Genomic DNA, 11,370 nt, shown 5'->3' with positions numbered 1-11,370 from the left:
AAATCTATTAAGATATTACCACATCTCGGGCTAATTTTAGGAGCGCGTATCACGCCTTTTATTAACTTTATCGCTATCGGTTTACGACTCCGCGTCGCCGTTCTCTCGTTAAACCGTGCGCATCTATAGCGCGTCGTTTCGCACGCGATGCGGAACGAAACGGTCCCGTTTAAGTCGCGTTTAAAACGAACGAGCTGATAGTAGCAAATCGGCGGAACGACGACTATCGCGAATATCGAGTTCCCCGAGCCGATCGTCCCGGCACGTGCTCTCGCGCTTCCTGCGCGATCGCACACCACGAGACACTTGGACGTCGCTCGCGTACTCCCACGCGTGAATCCACCGCGGCGTGCATGTGTGTTCGCACGCACGTGAGGTCGTGCGTGCAACGGATGAGTGCGTATGGTAATGACAGGCCGAGAAACGCCGGCGAGGCGCCAGCGGAAGCCCGCGGGCGATGCAGCCACCGATGAATTCCCTTCTCGAAAGCTGCCGAGATACGAGCTCGGCTCTAAATGGCAGTTTTGCGGGGTGACTTCATTAGCCAGAGGTAATTTAAGGACGCGAGAAAATCGAGACGCAGGCTATATACGCAGATATTGAGTACATACGTGCGTTTGAAAACGATGTAGAGAGAAAGTCAGAGATTAAGTTAAACGACATGTGAAAAACATATTCATTGTAATTTATCTTATTCAGCTTGTCCGATATAAATAATCTTTGACTTCGCCGTAAGTGACTCTATAAAGTCAAGATACGAAGTGTTGATAACTCTAATAGCGGACTTATCACAGCACAAAACACGTTGAAGGCGCGAGACAAAAAGCCGCAATTGGCGCCGAGCGAAAGGTGTCGACTTGTACAATAACCAGACAGCGCTACGATTCGAAATTAAGATTTTTCACTGCTCGGCGAACCTTGTATCCGTTAGCGCTTTGTGGCCGCGATTGAATTGATATCGCGGGAAGTCAACACCCACGCCCCGCGAGCGACTTCACAAGAGAACCGTTTCGCGTTTCGCGCGCGCGTCTTATTCTTTTCTTCCGTTTTACAATGTAAAGAGATCGATATCGGTCAAAGTATCGGAGTCTGTATCGCGTTTCAACGCGTTCGGTTCTTTCCCTCGGCACTTGACGCTGATATTCAATTTACACCTACGGGAAAACACAAGCGCGGCGCGAAGAGCGTTTTCGCCGCGTCTCGTCGATTAGTTCGGGCTCTCCCGCCGTCTGATTTATCGACGAGCACCACCACCGCGAGCGCGAGCGCGTGTCGCAAAAATCGTCGCGATTCGGTAACGCTATACAGCGCGAGGATTTACGGCGTGTTTAAACCTTTATAAGGCGCGCGCGCGGGGAGCGCTCACCAGGAAGAGAGAAAGACGAGAGAGAAAAGAGTAATGGTATATACGGAGAGTCTCGCCGGTCGCGTCGGTGCAAACTGTACCTGCATTGTGCCCCGAGGCACCGGCGGTAATGCCAACTTCACGAGTTCGCAGCCATAAAATCGTGAATTATTAACACTAATATGTAACACGCCGTGCCTGCCGGTACAATCGCGTCGCAAAATCGACGGACTGAGAGAGAGAACACGTTCGTGCGCCTCGGCGCGCCGATTACACAGTATTATCTGTAAAATGTATTCCGCGTGGCGACTCTTAACTGCTCGGCTAAGGAAACGTTTGCGAAACGGGAGAACTCTATCTTTAGAACGCCCGTAAAGCGGACCGTGTCACGTTCGAACTATTAACAGAGATATAGGATCGTTTTTATAGGGCGGGACGTGTGTACGCGCGCGCGGCTTTGACACACTCGTCGATTAAAACGTGGTTTTATTTTAATGTTCGGTGATCGATAATACATATCGCGTATCTCGTTATCGCGAAATACGCCGCGCGGCCCTCGTAGAACAAGAGATCGTAAATCCGCGCTAAGCGCCAATTACGCGCGGAAGCCGCGCCGCGTAGTCGCGCGGTGCAACGCCGTCACGCCGGCGACGTTAATTTTCGGAGAGAGGGGAGGACAGAAACGAAATCTCATTAAAATTTATTGAAATCTAATAATTCCCGCGCGAGAGAGAAGTGTTACACTGGGGAAACAGATCTCGGCGTTGTTGTAACGCCGAGATTGTCGCCGCGCGGCGGAAGAAAATCGAGGTCGAGTTTGCATAGCCGACTGTACCGCGTCGCGGACGCTTCGAATCTCTGTTGGCGGTTTATATAGCCGGTCTGTTTACGCCTTTCTCAGGTCGTTGCGGAATGTAGCGCTTGGTCATCGTAAATGTTGATGCGTCACGTATGCGTTTTAGTCGTCCCGTCGCGACGTCGTCGAGACACGAAAGTTTTCGCTCCGATTTGCGATGTCTTTTCCCGCGGCCGTTCCCTTGGATCTCGATCGGGACAGCCGCTCGAGATCTAATCTGGCTATTGTGCAATTGTTTGATTATGACTACAATCTAAAACTAATTGCTAAAGACAATGTACATAAAAAGTTTTTAAAAGAAAAAGATATTTATTTACATGCTTATAATTTTATTTTCATAATAATATAAACTCTGCTTGTTAATGAGATGTGATCAACGGCGAAGCTTATAAATAAAGTTGAGCGAATAATGAAATTACATGTGTCTGTTGTGTTCTGTAATAAATGACCGAGCGTTAATGTTCTCTTCTCTCTTCTGTTCGCTCATGTTGCGAATTAATCGCTGGCGGGAGAGAAACATTTGATCCATTTAGGTGTCACGCTCGTGTGAGAGACCTGTTTGCGATACAACGTGCTGGCTAATTTAATTTCGCGCATTATAACACCGGTATTAAGATCGGAGATGCGTTTAGCGATGCCACGGTGCATTAAGTATAAGCGGAACGGGCGCAAAAGCGGCGCATTGTGTAGCGTGAGGATGTAGGAATAGGGCACGTCACGTCAGAAAATGATTCTTCCTGAAGAAAAGGGAGAAAGGATGGAAAAAAGAAAAGGGGACAGTAAAATCGCGAGTTATTATTCTTATTATATCGTTCTGCGAAAGAGCGCGGGTGCGTAGGCCGCGCGTAGTCATTGTCGCGCAATGTGCACCCGTTCTGCACTCAATACCTTTCCCAGTCAATTGAATAAACATACTACAGATTCTTAAACACTCGAACAACTAAACTCATATTTTTCAATTTCAATTTCGGAATATGTGCCACGCATTAAATAATATTTATAATACTTTCAATATTTATTATTAATAATTAATTATTAAATTAATTATTAAATTAATATTTATTATTAAAACTTGTTGGTAAAATTATACGGCTCCTATACATACGTATTTTTCTACATAAATGTTTCAGTTTGCATAAGGACTTTGTCAGTAAAGAGATCGAGCCGTGCGTCGTGCCGTACCAGTAAAGTTATTCCGAGTGCCGCAAGAAGATCGACCAAGTTCTCCGAGCATCCTTATTTACGGTAAGTAGAAAATGCCTGTAGAATTCGAGCGCGTCCACCGAATGCGGAAGACGACCCACTCGAACGCCACTTGTCCCGACGAGAATTCCAGGACAAGTGGCACGACTCTACGAGCGCACGACGTTAGTCGAGGCCCCCGTATGCAAGGTGAGGTAAAGTGCGGTCGTACCTTCGTATTTCCTCCTCCTTCTCCTCCTCCTTCTCCTTCTTCTTCTTCTTCCTTCCTTCTGCTCTCTTCTCTCCGCTTTGAGGCGTCCTCGCGGCGACGGAGAGAACCGCGAGAGGAATACGCGGAGCGTGCACACGGCGAGCATTCAGGTGAAGCGGGTTAATATCTCGACATTGTGGACACAAGTAATGGGGGCCTCTGTGCTTCAGAACGGTCTCCGCTCTACGTCCCGGCGGTGCCTTTCCGCCATCAGTGGCTCTCATTCGTCATCTGCAAAATGTCATCCCCGTGACATGACTTTATACAATACATCGTGAATCTATGATTTTTTTTTTTATCATAAAGTTATTTATCTATCGTCAATATTGCTTTTGCCACTTTTTCCGGTGTGAGAATGTTTGAAATAGCAATAGGGATATTGAAACGAGTATAGAAAAATTAAAACTAGAGTATCAAATTTCCTGAATGGAGTATTAAGTGAAAGAGTATTATTGATTGCTAATTCAAAGCGTACGTTCGCGTACACAAACGCGCGCAGAGGCGTAATTGCAGCGTCCTAAATAAACGAATTCTCGCTGCGATTCAATAAACAATACGTCAGCCACTAGACCATAACCACCGACCGATATATACTCTCGCTGGGGATTCGCTAAATTGATTCCGCTTTATGCAAATCTATGAAACACGAACAAGCATCGTCGTGTATCCATGACTTACTGGTACGTGCGTGCGCGTGGGCGTCCCCGATCCGCGCCACTCGAATCACCCGTCGTGCAAATTCGCAGCGTCGAAGAGCGGTGAAGGGGTGGGGGGACCCAGTCTTCGACACCTTCGAACTTCGCGTAGGTCGTATCTAATAGCATCTAGCGATCTGTGCCTCATACACGGTAAGCGGCTCCGTGGAGCCGAGCGCGACCGTGGAACATAATGCGCCGCGGTATCTCTGCTTGATTTAAATTTATATGCCGTTCATTCAATGCCGCAATGACATCCGGCCTGGGTCGCGCCCGATAGAAAGCTGCTCTATCGGACAATTGAAATATCTAACGCCGATGTCGAGGACAATCGCGCGGAATCGACGAGATCTCGACGCTTGTGTGTACGTCGGCGCGCGTAATTGTGGCGGTGCTCGACCAACTTGGAATAAATGATCGCTAACAAACCGGGCCCGGTCCGACTAATTGACCGGCTCTTATTGACGACCGTTGGCTGGAGTCGTGTAGTAGTTTGATTTTCGCTGGATCTCGCGCGCGTGCCGATCACGATTATCCGCGCGACGCGGAGCTAAGAGGAAAATTAGACGCGGCTTGTTTTCCCTCGCCGCGCTCACGTCCGACGTTCTTAAGCAGAATCTCGTTTATTCGCACTTGCTGCGCATCCGCGTCATTACGAACCGTTTGTTCAAGAAATCGTATAGCCGCGAGCGTCGCGTTACTTTCTCTCGAAGGTGGCATCGAAGCCTCGAGGCAGGCAACCCGGTCGCGCTGCTCGCCGCGCGTAATACACCTGCGAGGCTCTATCTAATTACTACTCCGCGCGACGGTGACAACGATCAGCAGCTTAACGCGCAGAACTCACGCGTAATAATTCCGACGTTTAGCGCGTCTGTTTTATGTGCCGCGCTGTTGCAGCGGAATTTCGTATCTCATTCCCGTATCTCTCGCAACGTCGGCATGATTAGCCGAGTACTTTCCCTCTATCCCAAATCTCAATCTCATTCCTAATGGACTAATTAAACCGAAGTTGTTATCTAAGTGGCTGGAAACGACAAGGAAACACTTCTTGTACACAAATCGCTGTAACGTATATACGCGCATATGAGTGACTGACGCGAATGCAAGCGAGCACGGAATTGACCTACAAAAGAGGAAATTAACATACTATAATTAAACATCTGAAAAAACCGCCAACTTACTAAATAATAATATTCCAGTTCTATGCGGGAAAGGGTGTATACATATATATATATATATAAAGAGAGAAAGAGAGAGAAAGATACAATGTACACAAAAGTTATCTAATTTATCATAGAAATTGAGTGAACGAAAATTGAAAACTCGACACCGTCTTTCAACTTTCACCGTTTTACTCGTGTGTCCGTCTATCTTTCTACACACAGACCTTTTCCGCACTTCGTCAAATAACGCAACGAAGCAGAGATTCGCAAACTAGAGATCGCGCATTTATTTACCTTTTCGACTCGAAGACAACCGGATAATCATTAGAAGAGACCTGACGAGAGCATTATTACAATAACGACATGTCTACTTCAACGTACTGAGAAAATGTTTTCTCTGAACTAAGCGATATGACAGCGTAGAAGAAGACTCTCTAATGAAAAGGCTAACCAAGCTTCAAATTAAATTTCCGCGAGCCGCTTTTACGCCGCCGACTACGCCGCCGCTTGTAAAGCGAGAGAACCGTCTCGTCGCGGCGCGTTTCGGTTACGAAAATTTTATCCTGGAGGTAGCGGAGTCGATAGGCAGGTAAAAGCGGGACACGTTAGATGAGGATGAGATCCGTGTCGAATGGACCAGCCTTGCCAGTCTTCTGCGTACGTAACTTCTCGTGGGAATAAGGCAATTCGTGCGGAACGTGTATATGTAGTGCGAAGGGAGAGGTGTTTGGAAGTGATGTTCGTATTTTTCTACGATGATAAATGATCCCGTCACTGCCGTTCAGAGCGAAATTTCGAAAGAACGTGTATCACTTTGCTATTTGGACCGGCAGCGAGGAAGAGATTATTATCCAGCACCGCGAAAGTGCCAAATGGCACGCAGAAAAAAAAGAAATTACAGTATATCTATAGTATACATACTAATAAGTATTAATAATTTTGTGACTGGCGATATAAATTCTTATTTCGTTTTAGTATACTATTATATACTGATAATTTTTTGCGCAATTTAGGTCAATAATATTGATTATAAGTTTACAAAAACAATTCGTAATTTCTAATTTCTAATGAATCTAATTTCCTTTATCTGTGCCATTTTGTTCTTTCTTACTGTTCAGTACATTAAGTAATATTTGACACTTAATAACATTATTAATAGTTTTGCAACAAGTCGGCTATAAAGTCTTACTTTTTTTTTAAAAAAAAAAAAAAAAGCTGTTTTAGTGAAACACAGCAAATTTTTCTCGCGAAACAAGTAGCATTCGAATGATTAAACAGCTGTAAAAGTTAATCAACGTAGAAATCCAAGACACTTAACAAATATCTATAAAGAACGATTGAGTCATCGTAGAACATCGTGCCATCCAAATCGACCGTGTAGGGGTGAAAGGGTTACGCGAAGTCAGGCTTGCGTCACGATTCAGGGATATGACCAACGTCTAACGCGTTACAAGACACTCATTAACGTCGCGGAGAGTCGCTTCGTTTCAAATTAGCCGATCGCCGACAGCAGCGGCGACGAAGCACGTGTCAAATCGAGGCACGAGTCAATCAACGCCTCACGGCGGCGGCATCGTTAGCGTTGGTCCACTCGTCGCGTCCCCGTTAAATTCCACCGCGCCTGACCGTTTCCCCCTCCTTTCCCGTCCCAGTCGCTCACGTACGGTAACCGGTAACGTCGATTAATTAGCTATCTTGACCGATACAAGAGAGAGATACTCTTTCTTTAAAGAATACAAACCACTCGAGTCTATAGATTTATTTGGCATGTGCAGCAATTTGTAATCCTTTTAAAGAAGCAAAAAAAAAAAAAAGAAAACGGCACTTGATAGTGATACATCGAAGAATCTCCTTCTCCAGCTTGTAAAAGTCTAATTAAATTTCTCTAAATATGTAAATATGTAATAACGTATGATGGAGATGAGAAAGTATATATTTCGCATCTGATTTACATCTTCTCGATTTATATATCAAGACGCGGAACTTAATGGAAGAAGAGAAGCCGTCGATTTTTATGAAGACACCGTCTTCGCGGCAATTGTATAGGAAATACTCTAAGGAAATTGTCTCTATTGGCAACAACAGTTCTTATAATACCGTATCATCTCGGAACGCGATCTCCACCCATTTCCATCTCGGCGCAGGCTCAATTTTTAAATCCGAACGCCGCGTCGGGGATAATCTAGCAAGAGTAAGAAAACTCGGATGGTGGCGTATAATGAACGGTAGCGGCGGCAATAAGAATCGCCGGCTAGATTAAAGAAACGAGAACGGATACGGATTATATCGCGAGAGAACGCGCCGCTTCTCTATAACCGTAATAACCAGTTAAACGTTTTCGCGACCGAGTTCGCGGAGGCGAGAGGCGAAGAGAAATGGGAAAAGAAGTTGCAGCGAGAAACAAAGAAAGAGAGAGATGGAAGGGAGGTGGACGTAAAGCGGGGTCGAAAACTAATATCGAACAAACCCGGCAGGCCCCCGGCAATTGTGGTCGCGAGGAACGGACCCGGCTACTGTAAGTCCCACGCCCGGAGAACTTTCGTCCGCGACGAGGCCGACGGCATCGGCCGCCGCGTCCGCGAATCGGACTCAATAATTTCGCGGCCGGTAGGACTAATTTTGAATGCCATTAGTTAGCACACGCCGCCTGGGATGATCCGGCCTGGCGCGACGGATTGTTATTTTCGTTCGTTCTCTCTTGCTGCTTCGCTTTTCTCTTCCTTTTCTACTGCGTCCATTCGACTTCTGCAACAGGAGAACCGCATCTCTCCACCCTCGAAACTGCTTCGTTCGCTTCCTCTTTGTCGGCGTGATTGGTACCGCGTGCTACTGTTTATTTTTTATTCCTTGAAGAGTATATACATATATACAAATAAAATGCAACATTTTTCATGTGTATCTCTTCATCTGTTAAAAATGAATAAATGCAATCAGAACTAGAATATAGAAGATTATTTTCTAATAATTCTGCTCCGTCTCTACGATTCGCAGTGAATCAACAGAACGATCTCTTTCTCTTTCTCTCTCTTTCTCTATTCTGTTCAATTATAAATTCTTATAAAATCTCCGCAATCAGAAATTAATTTTAGAACTGTTGGCGATAAGATGTTCTCTTCCTGCACACAGGGATACACGCCCATATAATGCATTACGCGTCGGACTTCAACCTTCCACTTCCTCCACTCACTTTTCTCATCTGTCTGCGATTCCTCATCTTCCTCTGTACACAATTCTCATCTACCTTCTCGCTTGTTCCTTTGTACCCTCTTCTTGGCAGGCCGGCGCCACCTCTGATTGAATCGGTCATGATACGAACGACGATTCGCCTCGTAGCTATGCGCCGCGCACGTCCACGCACTGCCGGCTGCGAATTCCGCGGGATCGTTTCTGTCGAGCATTTCCCAGCATCGGTCGGTTGGTACGTACGGTATTGGGTCAGCCAGCTCTCGCGGGCCTCAGAGGCCCCTTTGTTCTTCTCTTCTCCGCGTAGGTAAAAGTTATCTCGTCGCGCTCACATGTCGTTCGCAATTATTTCATGAGTGTTCAGAATTGGACAGGCATTTAGGATGAATGTTGTGGGAATATCCTCGAGTGTGTATTTCTTCATCCCAAGCAAAACCGCATTACGACACATTCCTCAGGTTCAAATTTTAATATATAATACGAAGACTTCATTGAATAATCACACACAATAAAAAAACAATGATATCACTTCGATTACTTAAGAAAAAAAACTTTGACATAACATGTGTCAATGTCCTCTGTCCAAGCGCCAAACAATGTATTATTCGGTGATCGCCGCGGCATATCGACGATCCGCTATTGCCGCGGCGCCCGTAGTCGCTCACGTAGCTATTGGCTTTGATGTATACCGCGCCAGTGCATTGTAGAGATGCATTATAATGCATACCCGCTATGAGGCACGCGGGTATGTCGGTATTATGGCCGCGCTCGCGCCTCTAGAGGTTCGATAATCAAAAGCATCCTCCCCGCGCGCGCGTGCACGCACATGCCCGGCCAAGATTATATGAATAGAAAGGCGTTGCGATACGTGATGGGTGTGTGCAATTGAAAATCGTATTACGTAAAAGAAGAGGGACGGGGCGGCGGGGGCAACGAGGTTGTGCGAGTGAAAATTTGCCATTTCTTTCCGATCGATCGCGACCTCCCGCCCTTCCCGACGACGACGATTCGAGTCGTCGTCGCGTCGTCGCTCCTCGCGCACCAGTGGAAGTAAATGAGCAGCAGACAACCGTGTGTTGTCGTCTGCGAATAGGCTGATTATCAAGCTGGACACTCTTTCAGGTGAATGTAATCTCCCATGGGCATGTAGTGCGGCCACGAGACGTGTACTATGACGAAGGAAAATGAAGCGCTTGTATAGTGTTCAATAGGGCGACATAATGTACCGAGAGTACTCTTGCCATCTTTTACGTAATAATATTGAATATTATTAATGACGTGCGTGTCAAACACTATGAGCGATTGAGTCTTTCTTCGGTGGGTGCGTGCGTACATATATTTGCATGTGTGTGTGTGTGTATGTGCGCGCATATATACGTGCAGCGACTCCGTGTATACTATAGCTCGTATTGCACCCTGACCTCTCGATAGCTATTCGCACCGCTCAAAAATTGTCTAATGGCGCGTTCCAGTCGATTAAACTGTTAGCCGTGCTCTTGATTGCCTATCAGGCGATACGCTTAATTGGTCGGAACGGATAGATATCGATCACAATCTCGATCGCGATTTTTTTTCGCTCTATTACATATTTCAATAAAAACGTTTTATATCTCTATATGATATCAAATAAGAATGCTAATAGAACAGACACGGAAAATAGCTTTAAAGTCGGTCAACATTTATCTCGGTGACTCAACCGCGCCGCGATGCGAAAGTATAATCACGCCCGGGTGAACTGACGCATAACGCCGTCTAATTAGCAAACAGTGTCGATAGTCGTGTACGTAGCGAAGGCTGCATCGCTGCGAGAAGAGAAGAGAAACCACGCGGAGAAGCGTGGTCAAGCTTCCGTGCTACACCGGCGCTACGCTCCCGCTGGCTCCTGCTGGCGCTAGTCTGTAATTTGCGCGGTCGTGCCCCGGGGATCCACGGCGTCGTCGTCTTCCACTTTGCCTTCATCGTCCTCTCCCGGAATGATATTCCCCTCTTTCTCTCTCTCTTTCTCTCTCCCCCCTCCTTTGGGGTAAGACGAGGTTCGTACCCTATTTGTGCCCCTGCTGCGGTGCCCGGTAGCGGGGGGCCCCCGCGCCGCCGCGCTATCACTCGCAATTACAACGCTCCCGGCCGTTTTTAATCTCGGACAACCGGCAAAAAACGTAATAACCTTTTTGCCGCCGTCTGTCGAACATTACGCACGGTGGGCAATGCGGCGGTGGGCCGCCCTCGGCCGAGAGTCGAACCCTTGATACAAAATTGGGAACTCCGCCTCCGCATTCTACGAGCGCGCAAGGAGCGAGGATATAACGACCAGCTTGTATGCAAATGCCCAAGGATCGCTCAGATTTCGCGAAGATTATTACGCCCGTTCGTGCGTGTCCGACAGTCCCTTCCTTTCCCGCTTCGGGAATTACGCGCATGGAAATTTCGCCGGACGGTGCGCGCAAAAAAGTCCCCCATCGCAGTGACATTACCGCGAGTTAGCTAGCTTTACCCGCGGGGGAGTCGCTGACAAGTTTTTAACGACGAGCACCGCTCGTTTTACTTGTCGCTCGCTCATTTCGTAGTCAAGTAGATACCACACGGCCGGTTGTTTGGCGCCGTTAAGCATCGTCGCGTCGGACTGAAAAAGGCGCGCCCGCTCTTAAAAATCAGTTCAGCGGCGTTATTAAATCCCA

At 46.9% G+C, this 11,370-nt stretch overlaps 1 protein-coding gene across 1 annotated transcript in view; it reads left to right on the top strand.

The window, feature by feature from the left end:
• Window positions 1-3,335: 3,335 nt before the first annotated feature.
• Window positions 3,336-11,370, top strand: part of LOC109856019 (knirps-related protein-like) — a 92,154-nt gene continuing 84,119 nt past the window's right edge. Inside the window, exon 1 of the mRNA XM_020430820.1 lies at window positions 3,336-3,446. The gene's annotated coding sequence lies outside the window, so the exon portion shown is untranslated. The remainder of the gene's footprint in view (window positions 3,447-11,370) is intronic.

The sequence above is a fragment of the Pseudomyrmex gracilis genome, unplaced genomic scaffold (genome assembly GCF_002006095.1).
Source record: "Pseudomyrmex gracilis isolate BER0280 unplaced genomic scaffold, ASM200609v1 scaffold_105, whole genome shotgun sequence".
NCBI classification, from domain to species: domain Eukaryota; kingdom Metazoa; phylum Arthropoda; class Insecta; order Hymenoptera; family Formicidae; genus Pseudomyrmex; species Pseudomyrmex gracilis.
Note: the sequence above shows the minus strand (reverse complement) of the source record. Positions and strands in the feature narration are given on the sequence as shown.